Raw genomic sequence first — 14,493 nt, 5'->3', positions numbered from 1 at the left:
ATACAGAAACATATTTTATGACAGAGATCCTTTATTTATTTGTTTGTCTCTTTTGTGGCCAGAACAGTAGAGCAATAACAAATATCCTAACAGGAAATATGATCCCCATCAGTCAGTTTTCCTTTGCGGCTAATTCAACCCATTCAATGAGAAGCCCAGGGAGGCTGAGGAACCGCAGTGTTAACGGATATTCCTAAGTACTTTGAAGTTGAAGGAATGGCAGTAATCTATCTTTATCAGACTTCAACTACAGTAATTGTATCTGAGGAGAGGCTTGGGAGGTTACAGGATTATAAACTGATTTGCTGTTGCTTTTGATTGGGTTTTGGCTGAGGGGAGGCTTATTTTTCAGTAATGTTTTAAAAATGTTCCCCTTCGAGACAGAAACAAAATTACAGGCCATGTTTTCAGGAGTCCTCAGATCCCAACAGCTTGTCCTCACAGTAATGGGAACTGCTTGTTGTTAAATGCTTTGGAAAGCTACCCACTCCATTTAGGTTCCTTAAACGAGAAATGGCTGGTTCTGTGCCCTTTTGAAAAATTGGCCCAAGGCAACTTGGCGAGCAAACTGAGGTTGGTTTTCATCTAATGATGGTGATCCTTGATGTGGTTAATCATTCCAGTTCATTCAGGCAATCCTTGGCAAGCTGTGAACTTTATCCTCTGCTTCTTTGTGATCTGCAGTACTGAAGAGTAAATCTCCAAAATGGCACATTCCTTGCTCGTGTTGTATGATGACTTGTCTGGATCCCTGCACTGGACAACTTATAAAAGCAAGAGGGTTGAGGGAGGAGGTGTTTGAAGCAAAACACCAACAGAGTAACCCAGGCATTGTGTTTGTTTTATAGGCATTGAAATTTTGAGGATAGAAAATGCTAAGGTGAGACAAACTGATTTGGAAGTTGGCATATCACAAGCCTGTTTGCCTGATATTTGTATCAAAACCTTTCTTCTACTTAATATGATGTGAAGTATTTTATTTTTATTTTTTTAAAAAAACACATTTATTTAAAACTCATTTAAATATATAAGGAATCTTTTAAATTTGCTCAGCCAACAAAGCAAACAAGTTAATCAACAATTGGTTCACATAAATATGTGTGGAAAAGACATATAGCTCAGAAGAAGTACTGGTGTGTTTTCAGCTGACTATAAGAGGTATAAATATTGCAAACTAAAGACACTACATGGGAGACAGATTGAAGAAAAGGAAATACAAATTAGCCCTACCCCATAGCTTGACCCATCACAGCTAGGTGTAGCTAGGAGCTAGGTGGAGTCATAGATTTTAACAGATGCTGGCCAGCTTCCGTTTGACTTGAAATGTTTGTTTGGGGCTTCTCAGAAGTATGTAAAATAAGAAACAGGAAATGGGAGCACTGGCCCACAATGGTCCCCACTTGAAAGGTGTCAGAACTGCATTGCAGTGCATTTTGGCTGGGGAAAAAGCACCAAATAAGGGCTGTATCCAACCAAGGTATGCTCAGAGTTGGCTCACTGAAATTAAAAGGCTTAAATTAACCATTGATTCAAATGTTTATACCCTGAGTGTGACTTTAGCTGGATACAATCTTAAAACATTTACAATAACATTTACCATGGTTTAGAAATTGCTTTTAAAAAATATATCCTAAGTAATATTAGCATTAATTTATATCAGCTCCCCCAAATATGGGCTTCTCCTGTGAATTAAAATGTTTAGTTTCTTATACTTTATCATAGGTAACTGCTCAACAATATTCATAGCATTTCATCAAACATTTGATTGAAACAAACCTTTTGCAAGCCCTTGGCTTTAATTTCATTGTTATATCCAGTGCTATTTCCCTAGAAAAAGAGATGCTGGAACTCACCATGAACACCTCCATTGTTCTCTTATAGTAGCAATGCACCCACCTGAGAGGTGCCAGAACTGAGTTCCAGTGAGTTCCAGCTGGAAAAAAGCCGTGGTAATATCCCAGATTTGGAATTGAGGAAAAGGAGAGATGACCATTTTCCAGAATCTATAAAAGCAATAACCTGGCTGCAGGGTGGATTGATTTTATTCTGGCCTGCACAACTAGTGATCCATTAAGTTTAATGCAGCTTACCAGCCATGTATTGTAGCCTGCAAGGGGAATCAATAATAAACACTGCAGCTCAGTCCAATCCAACACAGAATTAGGAGCATGCTTAATTAAGCCCCTTGAAGTTTAGCAGTAGTTGCCAAGCACATGGTAGGTCACAACACATGGTGTCTGGGCTGTGTTTGGCTTGCTGAATCACAAGTTGTATAAGCTTCAATAGAATCATAGAATCATTGAAATGTAGAGTTGGAAGGGACCTTGAGGGTCATCTAGTCCAACTCCCTGCAATGCAGAAATCTCAACCAAAGCATCCATAACAGATGGCAATCTAACCTTTGTTTAAAAACCTCCAAGGATGGAGAATCCACCACTTTCCATGATGTTTAGTCAGAATCTCCTTTCTTGAAACTTAAATCCAGAGCTGGACAGAAGAAGCTTGCTCCATCTTTCATGTGACAACCCTTTATACAAGGTGTGACCAGAAAGTCGGGTGAATCACCCCAGTATGCCATATTGGAAACTGCCGGATTCACAGAGACACGTGGGAGGTGTTCAGCCGTATCTCAGCTAACATATGCGCACGTGTCTCGGCATTTATTGACAGGCCTATGTTCACATGGTAGTGTTTAGTAGCTGTTAATAGTGCAGTGTGTTGTGATTGAAAATGGAGCAGAGAGTCAATATGAAATTCTGTTTCAAATTCGGCAAATCGGCATCAGAAACCCACGAAATGCTCACAATTGTGTACAGAGATGAAGCTGTAACTTGAAAGACAGTGTATGAGTGGTTTAAGGTTTTCCATGACAGGTGGCAAACCATTGAAGATGACCTCAGTCTGGCAGACCATCGATGAGCTGAGTGGCTGCAAATATCAACAGAGTTTGTGAGTTATTGATGCGGGATTGGCATTTGTCTGTTCGGATGGTGGCGGAAGAATTGCATATTCTGCATGAAATCATTGCTGAGGTTACTGAGTTGTCCCACCCTCCATATTTGCCCTATCTGGACCCACCAGATTTCTTTCTTTTTTAAAAAAATTGAAATCTGTAGTGAAAGAGCACAGATTTTCCAACATTTCACACGTCCAAGCTGCTGTGAAGAGGGATCTGAAAGCAGTACAAAAAGAGGACTTCTTCAGAAGTTTCCAACAGTTCTACAAACATTGTCAAGGGTGCATTGTATCAGAGGGGCCTACTTTGAAGGCCTGTAAGGTATGTATGTTTGAATATTTCTTGCTGTCCGATTTCTGTGACAATTCACCGGACTTTCCGGTTACACGTTGTATATTTGAAGATGGCTATCATATCTCCTCACAGTCTCCTCTTGAAATTACCAAGAGAAGACATTGATTAATGTTAAGTTTCCAGTTTGTGTTTTAGATATTTCTTAAATAAAAAGGCAAACATGGCTGTCCATGGGGGAGGGGGAATAAGGGAGGCTGCTTTCAGCCTACTCTGGAGCAGAGATGAGGGAGCCAGCTGTAACTCATCTAGCCTGGTGAGAATAACTATTTTTAAGCTAGGCTGCTAAGGCTGTTTGGAGTGAAGCAAGACCAGTATCTGGAATATTATTGTTATAAACTTTCTGTTTCTTTCTGCTTTGTACCTATGTATTTAAGTCTATATTATTTCTTTTGTAATATTGAATGCATTCTGCAGCATATAAATAATCAATCCCAATGCCACTGCTGACATGCCCCTTTTATTCCCTACTGCCATTAGAGGAGCAATGGCAACAGAGTTCTCCACTGCTTTCCACCAAGGCTTAGGGTGGGAGACCTCCTTCTCCACATGTGGACTTCCATCTCCATGGACAGAAACTGAAGTTGGCAACATCCAAAGGCCCCTCATCCACCCTCCTTCTTGTTTGGAGGTTCTAACAGGGGAGCACAGCTATCATATACCCTTGACCAAAGAACGGTACACTCCTTCTATCTGGGATAGTCGTCCTCTTCCACCAAGCACGCAGCTTCAGGAGGGACACACATGGAGCGGTGAGGGAGGAAGGGGACACCCGCCTAGCCAGCCAGATCAGCTGAATCAACCCTGGCGATCAATGGGGTGACAGATGTCGCAGCCAGATCGCCCTCACAACCCATCCACCCTCCTTCTCAGGGAGTTTATGATTGTTGGCATATCCACTTGCTTACATAAAATACATATTGGATACATATATGTTCAACATATTTCATTGTTAAGAAACATCAATGCGTCTTTTCCCCCATGCTGCGTGAAATGTAGTGAGTGACACTCTAGCTATATACTTTTTTTTTTTTTACAAACTTATTAATTATCAATTCCCCTTTAAAACTTTGTAATCATTTGATCTAATCATCCTTGATGCAATCCAACATAAAAATGGCTAAGTGAATTGCAGGAAGCAATCATTCAGATAAACTGCTCCACCATTTTTCATCAAGGAGTTGTAATGATCTCTACTTTGCTCTTGGTTTATTTCCATTCTGTAGCAATTTTGTGATGCAGTGATCAATTCAATCAGTTCGCACAGAGGCTGGGAATGGAAATAGAAGTATTTTTAATATATATCTCATGCAATTATTTAATACATAGGCATTCAGCCTGTCTTATTAGCTCCCCAGTCCTTGGACAAATCAGTCAAATATCAGACTTTGCCATGTAAATTCCAAAACTCCAAATCTAATAAAGAAAGACTATTGTTACAGCAGAGCTGAAGCATTATGTAAAATGCCTATTTTCTGCAATCTAGTCACTGAAAGTGCACTTGAAAGTGCACTGTTCTTTGTCTAGGCCACTTGGAAATGTACTGGAATCACACCTATCACCCAAGTGAAGACAGAAAAACCAAACTACCTCTCTTTTTAGTTTGAAAAGAAAAAGGAATATTTTTGCTTAAGACTCTCTCTCTCTCTCTCTCTCTCTCTCTCTCTCTCTCTCTGTGTGTGTGTGTGTGTGTGTGTGTAGTTTGGATTATTTTGGCTGGAAAGAGTTGTTAAGAGGTGTTCAAAAAGGCTTGGGGATTATAGGGTGCTAGTTCTGAATGAGGACTTTTATTGCCTGTTTTATGCATGCTCCTGTACTCTCATAATAACTGTTCAATTGTAAATAAACAGTTTTAAATCTGCCTATAAGTCACAAGTCAACAGGAACCTAACCCTGTGTAAAAGCTGCCCCAAACTTCCTACCACTCAGGTGTACAAGCTGGAAACAGCATGATAAAATAATATTATTCCCCGTGAAAATAGGACATACACTCAATTTCAAGTCTCGATTTCCATACAATGGTAAAAAAGAAAAGAAAAATGACAAGCTATAAAATATTTAGAGCTCTATTGTGGATTTTAATAAATATCTTGCTATTTTCCAAGATGCATATGCATTGACAAATACTGAAGTGAAATCTTTCCTCAGGGTATAATGAACAAAAGATGGTTGCTCATTAATAATGTATTAATGTCTGTATAACTCTATTGTGTGCATGTGGGGTAGGTTTTGTGTGTTTCTTTTATAAAAAATCTAATGTTGATTATGATAACAAATGTCAGAGTATAATTTAGGCTGTTTTCTCATCCCTCCTTCTTTAAAAAAGAAAACGAAAGGATGCATCAAAGAAACTTTGCATGGTATGCCAGCATTTCTTTGTGCATCCGAAGAACAAAAGAATAATTAACTACAGTCTGAGTTTTTCAATTAAATCAGTCTCCCTCATTCCAGTTTGAAACGTGGCCCTCATTGGAATAAAAATGAGAGTGGAAGGCTAATTTTCTATTGGAGCAATGTGCAATTTTATTTGTCATGTTGATGGGGATTGCATTTATTTTACATCCTTTCTACAGAAAAATGCACTTAATTAAGTCTAATAAGTGGCCCTAGCTCTGCCATATGAATTCATCTCAAATTGTTTTAGTAATGATAGCCAGTTTTCAAAAACAGGGAAAAATAATTGAGGAGAGGCATGTTTGGACTAATACTTGACACTGATCTATTATTTGACATTTCTATATCACTTTTAATATGTCTCATAATTCATATCTCATTAATCTGCATAATAAAATGGATGGATAAATCATTAATATTCCCTGTTTTACAGGTAAGGAGTTGATGCTTTGAAATAATGACTTCTAAGTGTAAAATGTTCAGTATTAAATAATCAATGGACACAGAACGGCACTCAAGCGGTGCACCGTTTGGGTCTGTGTCTGACAACATATGCATGCAGATAGGTTTGTGTAGACAAGGGCCCCCTTGTTAATGGAAAGAACTCTCTCTGTGTGTGTATGAGAGAGAGAGAGAGAGAGAGAGAGAGAGAGAGAGAGAGAGAGAGAAGTTTTTAAAGGTGTAAAGGTATTTCAGAGGCTTGAATCCATTTCCACAAATACTGGATGGGAACCCCTTTTAGCCCAAGGGCCACATTGCCTCAAGGGCAATCTTCCAGGGGCCACTTACCAGTTATGTATGTATCCTGAGGCAAATAAATAAATAAAATGGGTGTGACTCTTGCCTCTGCAGGAGGCGGCTACATTCAAACCATGTCTACATGCACCTCTCCCCATCCAGGCAGGTAAGGGGCACTATCACAGTTCAAGGACACATTCCAGTCAGGCAAAAGCACTCAAGGAGTGAATGGAGCAGTGCCAGTGAGGGGTCTGCCATGTGGAGAGGCGTGGCCTGAAAGAAAGGCCTAGAAGGTCACATTTAGCCCATGTTGCTAAAGGGTCAGATTGCCTGCTCTTTTAAGCTTCCTAAATAAGGTCATCCTCTTTTCTGTCCAACATTCATGAAGCTGATTTTTGTAGGCCCCCAGGTAAAGCGTGCATGATACCAAGATCTGACTGTAGTCTAGGTGTAAACACTCCCCACAAACTATGTTGAAAGGGGGGGGGAGAGCTAAATGCATAGAAGCCTTGCCAGAAATAAAGTTGGCATTCTACAACCATCTTGGTTTCCTACACGTTGGAAGAATGAGGCTTAATAGTTGTGATGCAAGAAGTGAAATTTTCCCATCACTCCATTCCTGGACTGGAAAAGCTCCTGCTGTTGACATTTCTCTTGTCATATACCTGTCGAATGATGGAATTGCTTTCAGAGGGAAGATGATGATAACTATCCTCACCAATATAGCACAATATAGCAGGGTGGCATTGTGAACCTGGCTTCTGGACTGGAAGCACTGCTACCCCTTACTGAGAGGCAAAGGGGTGAGGTGTGGAGAGCAAAGTGCAGTCTGGGTGCAGTGGCAGAGTGACAGGAGCATTTTATTGGCCTTGTTATGCTCCCACACCTCTCCCCTCTCCCTTGCTTTCTGTGATAGCAATGCTTGTTATTGGGAAGTCAGGTACAGAACGCCACAATGCCTTTGCCGCTCCACTGACAATCAGTGTGCATGACACTTTGTGGCATATGAAAAAGCAAGTCTCTGCCCCAAGAAACTTACAATGCCTTTTGTGGAGTTCCTTCAATGAGGAAGTTCAGTTGTTCCACACATTGCCAGTGATTAAATTTTGACTGAATATGCAATTGTCTGGACCCAAGAAACATAATTGCAAGTCTGCTGACTTAGGTTTCTTGTTTAAATATTTTAATTATTGGCTTGCTATGATGATTGTGTGAATGTCTTTTAAGCACTTCAGTGCCTTAAGAAACTCCGTAAGATATGATGTTTAGAAAGATACAGAATGACTTCAGTGATTATGGCAGATGCTTCCCAGTGGCCTTCTGAAAATCTGAGCTACATGATGCTACTCATTTTTCAATGAGCAACATTAATGTACAAGTTGCAGTTGTACTTAAAAAAAAACATAAACAGCAACATTCAGCTTACTGAAAGCATATACTCTGTAATTATTTGCCTTTGACCTTCCTTCTTGATAACGATACTAAAGATACAAATGCACCGAGGTTCATTGCACAGTATTAATGAAGCTAACAAATTGATTTAAGATTACAATCCTAGGCTATTTATATTCTCCAGTAAAGATTTGATTCTTAATAAATATGCATGGATCTAGCTACATGTTTACAATCTTACAGACTCCCTAGTAAGCAACATTAAAATCAGTGGGTTTTACTTCTAAGTATATATACTTAGGATTGTACTGCATGGACTAAAGGCTAACTGCAAGAACTCATTAGTGTCAATGTAGAAATATGTATTGTAGACCAATATTCCCAAATGGTCAAATGGTCAAAAGGGAAGGCTCAAACAACTGATAATACACATCTAAGCTCACCTCAAAAGCAACTCATAATAGCATGTCTGCTGTCCTTGCTTTGAGTATATTGGCTTTCAAATTACCTTGAACTCTCTCTTACCCAGGGCATGTTTTCCAACCTTCCTATTTGTGCTGAATGAGTTGTTGCCCATCCTTGAACTAAGGGCGAGACCTCTACATGTTGGAACTGCTGAATATGGTGGAGGTATGGATATTTCAAGACCCCAGTAAAATATAATTTTTAAAAGTGAAAAGAAACATGGTGCAAAATCATTAGACCTTCCTACGTATATATGCATGTGAAACACATATACATAGTACTGAAAGCTGTTTCTAGTTGCTGAGGCAAATTGTTAGTCAGACTCTAAAGGTCCCGGCAGTTCTTGAATCTCTCTCTTTATTCCAGCAAGTTACACTGCCATTCAGTACCTCCTAGAGTTGTACTGAGGCTTTCAGACCACATGAATACTTTGCCTACTAAACATGGTGCTTGAAAAGGATAAAAATAACGAAAGCATGCTTCCAAGTTTCACAGCTGCAAATCCAATTGTGCTTGTTTTATCATGACCATTTATCCTCCTTCAAAAGAACCATCTGTGAGAACTGAGAGGATAGACCTGTAAACATGCAAGTGTCACAAGCTGTATCATTTCAGAAATATTATGTATCTTAAGTTCAAATTTGCACACCATGGCTTTGGGAGAACTTGCTTTCAATAGAAATCTAGGAGCCATGACCACCTCAGAATCCTAGGCCAACACACCTCAGAACAACCACACCAATTCGGGAGGAAAGGTGATTAACAGGGAGGGTTGCATACCTTTTCATGGGTATGCCCAAGATTGTATAGCAGTAGGTTTTAGAAGTATTGTGCAATAATACTCCTTGTATTTTCTGAAACAGACAATTGCATTGGGCAGGATCATCAACCTCAGGAGCGCCCCCATATGAGATATGGGATATGGGGATAGCATAAAGATAAAAAGCTAAAGGAGCCCTGGGCAGTTAAGTCCAGTCAAAAGTGACTATGGGGTTGCAGCGCTTATCTCACTTCACTTCAGGCCAAGGGAGCTATCGTTTGTCCACAGGCAGCTTTCTGGGTCATGTGGCCAGCATGACTAAAATGCTTCTGGTGCAATGGAACACATTGACAGAAATCAGAGCACACGGAAGCACTGTTTACCTTCCCGCCACAGTGGTACCTATTTAGCTACTTGTACTGACATGCTTTCGAACTGCTAGGTTGGCAGGAGTTGGGGCAGAGTAATGGGAGCTCACCCTGTAGCACAGATTCGAACTGCCATCCTTCTGATTGGCAAGCCCAAGAGGCTCAGTGGTTTAGACCACAGCACCACCCGCTCCTGTGGAGATAGCATACTAGAATGTGGTCCAAGATGGAAGGACAGGCCTGCTTCACTCACCTCAGGTTTTCAGATGTTTTGCCCATGCCACAATGGGAAATGTTATTCAGGCAATTCCCAAGTGTGTGTCCAACAGGTGGGTTAGGTGTGAATAAGGATCATTGTTCTACGTCATGCTGACTGTGCTTGCATACCATACTCAATGGTCCTGTTTAATCCATATATGGGTCTTGTTTGTCTCATTGCCTCCTCTGCTCCCTTTGCACATATTACACAATGTTAAAATCATTGTCCAAAGTTTCAGCACAAATGTCTTTAGAATAATCACAGCATGAGTTTTTGGGATGCTTGTAAACAGATTCTGGCATTTGTCCAGTCTCTTGTGATGAATTCTCCATGACCAACAGCATAGGAACATGTCTGATTAGTGCGCTCCTTGAACTCTGTAGGAGAATGGGCATGATGTGAGGAATTCTAATCAGACATATAGCCCTGATTATTCTGTCCCGTGCAGCTATAGAACTCAGTCTTGGCAACTGCCATCAAATGGTGACTGCTGTGCGATAGTGAAGCATTACTGCTGTACTAAATAAACATCAGAGGGATAATAAATTAACAAAGCTTAATCAAGACTTTCTATATTGACTTATTTCATAAAGGACTTATAGATAATTAATATTTCAAGGCAGATGTTGTGTTTCAGATGCAAATTTAAACATAAAAGCAGCCAAACCCCCTATATTCTAGGAGGCTGCATGCCAAGAAACTACAGCAGCAAAGCTGTGTGGTGGTATCAGGTTAATTATGAACAGAAGAAGTGCTTTTTGGGGAGGGGTTGCTGTTTTACTCTTAAGAATTGCTCATTTGGAACTGATCAATACAAATTCCCTGGCTGTAGCTTCAAAATCCAAATCTATGGGCTTGCTCTTTAAATCCCTAGCAAGTTTAAACGATGAATATAACACTTTTTAAAATGGTCACATTGCACTTCTATGGGAGCATTGCCAAAGCAGTTGAGGCATCACTCTGTCGTTTGATGAGCAGTGAAAATCAAATTGAAATGTATGATTTCCTTATTTAACAGAAATGGATTTGACTAATGCAAGGATAGGGAATGTGTGCCCTGTGGATGTTGCTGGTCTCCAACTCCTGCCAACCCCAGCCAGGTCCCCATCCCTGAATTAGGTCCTGTAGGTGAAAGTAAAATTGGGTTTATTGAGACATCTAGAAATAACTCTTCCTATTTCTCGGTGGAACGCCCTCCCATCAGGTGTCAAAGAAGTAACATCTATCTGACTTTTTGAAGATGAAGGCAGCCTTGTTTGAATTTTTTTGTGTTTTAATATTTTGTTTTAAACTACCCAGAGTGGCTGGGACAACACAGTCAGATGGTTGGCATACAAATGTTGTTGTTGTTTTTACTGTGAACACAAATAGACTGGGGCACAGCTCAGTGATAGAGCATCTGCCTTGCATGCAGAAAGTCCCACATTCAATCCCAATAGCATCTCCACGAACGACTAGACAATACTGAGCTAGATAGACCAAGTGTTAGGCAACTTCCTATGTTCCTATGCTGTTCTTCTAAGAAAAACAACCCTAAATCCTTCCTGATTTTATAGGTCAAGTAAAGATGTACCAAATGAGAATTCACTATTCAACCTTATTTTTCAATATACTCAGTTCTGTCTGAAAATTACTGAGGTGCCTATTACTATCCTGGTTCTCATATTCACAACTTTCCTTTCAAAAGTATTATTAAGAGAGGAATGTGGAACTGTGGTCCTCCAGATGTTATTGCACATCAGCCACAGAAATTGTTAGGGATGATGGTGCCCTGGAAATGAATTGGCTGAAGACACTAGCCAAAGACTTGGAAAGCTAGAAAAAGAGGTGAGACCACTCAACAAACAAGTAGGTGAACATCAGACCTACCTTTCGATGATTGAATTGAAAAATAGGGAGACTAATTTAAGGATAAGGCTGGTACCGGAAGTGGAAGAAGATAACTTGGCTGAGTTTCTGACCAAAATATTTTCCAAGCACTGGAATTTAGAGGAGAAAGATTTCAAGATTACATCAGCTTTCAGACTCGGAAGATTGACAAAAAAAGACAAACCCAGAGACTGCTTGATAACATTGAGATCAAAGGAGGAGAGGGACAAGATTTTGGGCCTACACTACGGGAAGTCACTGGACATTTTGGACAAAAGGATTGAAATTTACAAGGATATTCCTAAACAGCTTTTGGATTTGAGATCTGAATATTTGGAACTAGCAAGACTGCTGAGGAGCAACTCCATCATTTTTAGGTGGGACTTTCCGCAAGGACTATCTTTTACTTTTAGAGGGAGGAAGAATAAAATTAGAACACTGGAAGACAGAGATAAGTTTCTGAACCAGTACGGAGAAGACCTTCACAAAGGACTTGGATTACCTTCGGGGCCTGGAGCACCAGAGGCACCTGCACCCTTGGATCCTGAAGATCCAGCGAATAAGGTACCACCCCCAGAAAAATAACCAGATTTATTCAGGATGTCTCTGCAACTCTTGAGCTGGAATATAAATGGCTGTAACATTCCGGAAAAAAGGAGGAAACTTTTTCATATATTAAAAAAGGAACAATTGGACATCATCTGTCTGCAAGAAACACATGTGACTAGGCTCCACAGAAAAGTGTTGATAAACAAAAGACTTGGCCAGGAATTCATATCTTCAGACATAGTGAAGAAGAGAGGGGTGGTGATATATGCAAAAGAGAGCCTTTCACCTAAATTTCTATTCAAAGATGAACATGGCAGAATTTTGGCAATTGAAATACAACATCAAGGAGAAAAAATTTTGTTATTAGGAATTTATGCACCAAATGATGGGAAATCGGAATTCTATAAGAAGTTGCATGAGAGCATGCTGGAATATCTGGACTACGATAACATCATTATGATGGGAGATATGAATGGGATTGTATCAACTAACATGGATAAGTCACAAAGCCAAAAAGTTACTAAAGATGGCAGACTACCAAAGACTTTTTTCGAAATGACAGACAATATGGACTGGATTGATATATGGAGAACCAAGAACCCCATGGGAAAAGAAGGAACATTCTTCTCTGAAGCCCAGCTGACTTGGACAAGAATCGACCAAATATGGATTTCTAGAGGTCTGGCACCTAAGGTCAGGAAAGTGGAAATCTGCCCAAAGACCTGCTCCGACCATAACGCTTTGAAAATGGATATGACACTATTACCAACTGGCTCCTTTAGATGGAAGATGAATGACAACTTGTTCAGAGATCAGGAGATCATTAAGAAGGCCCAAAAAGTTTTAAAGGACTATTTTGAGATAAATATGAACACTTCGGTGGAAAAGAGAATAATTTGGGACGCAAGCAAAGCCGTGATGAGAGGGTTCTTGATACAACAGAATGCTATAAAGAAAACAACACAAAATGAAAAGAAAGAAAAGATTTTGGAGAAAATTAAAGAATTAGAGAAGAAGTTAAGAATAAATCCGAAATCACAGCTGATTTTGAGAGAAATTAAACTTCATCAGGCACAATATTCTAAATTGATAAACCAGGAAATAGAATGGAAGATTAAATCAATGAAACAAAAAACGTTTGAATCGGCAAATAAATGTGGGAAACTGCTGGCCTGGCAGTTGAAGAAGAGACAAAAGTTGAATATAGTAACAAATTTGGAAATTGAAGGAAGAAATATTCAGAACCCTGTGGAGATTAGAAAGTGTTTCCAGAAATATTTTAAAAAACTATATACTCAAGGGCCGCAAAATGAGGCTGAGATTGTACAATTTTTGGAAAAAAAATGGACTTAAAAAACTGTCACAAGAAAACAGACTACTCCTGAACAGCAAAATAACACGACAAGAGATCGAACGTGCCATTCAGAACATGAAATTGGGCAAATCTCCAGGGCCAGATGGCTTGACCTCCAAGTACTATAAGATATTAAGTGATTATTTGATTCAACCATTGTTGGAGGTTAGCAATGAAATTATGGAGGGAAAGAAGGCGCCGGAATCGTGGAAGGAAGCTTTTATCACATTGATACCCAAATCAGAAACTGAAAAGACACAACTCAAGAACTATCGCCCCATCTCCCTTTTAAATGTGGATTATAAAATATTTGCTGATGTTTTGGCAGGCAGACTAAAAAGAGTTTTAAATGAAGTAATACATAAAGATCAGGCTGGCTTTCTCCCAGGTAGACACATGTTTGCTAATACAAGGAACATTATTGACATTTTGGAACTTTTGCAAACAGATATAAACACTAAAGCAGTGCTAATCTTTATAGACGCGGAGAAGGCCTTTGACAACATCTCCTGGAAATTCATGAAGGGAAATTTAAAAGAAATGGGAGTGGGGCGGGGTTTTGAAAATGGGATTGATGCGATATATTCAGAACAAAAGGCAAAATTGATAGTTAACAATGTGGTAACAGAAGAGTTTAGAATTGAAAAAGGAACACGACAAGGCTGCCCGATCTCTCCTCTGTTATTTATCTCAGTTTTGGAGGTGCTCTTGAATTTGATTAGAGGGGACCGGTTGGTGCAAGGGATTCAGGTCGGAGCGAAACAATATAAACTTAAAGCCTTTGCAGATGACCTAGTTTTGACATTGCAGGAGCCAGAATCTAGTACGAAAAGAGTATTACAATTGATTCATGATTTTGGTCGGGTGGCGGGATTCAAGCTAAATAAACAGAAAACAAAGGTGTTGGGAAAAAATTTGACAGATACAGAGTCAGAACGGTTTCAGAGAGAAACAGAATTATCATTGGTCAAAAAGGTAAAGTACCTAGGGGTAAATATAACAGCAAAAAATCTGAGTCTATTTAAGGATAATTATGAA

The sequence above is a fragment of the Podarcis erhardii genome, assembly GCF_964252035.2.
Source record: "Podarcis erhardii genome assembly, chromosome: 8".
NCBI lineage: Eukaryota > Metazoa > Chordata > Lepidosauria > Squamata > Lacertidae > Podarcis > Podarcis erhardii.
This window is presented reverse-complemented; position numbering follows the sequence as displayed.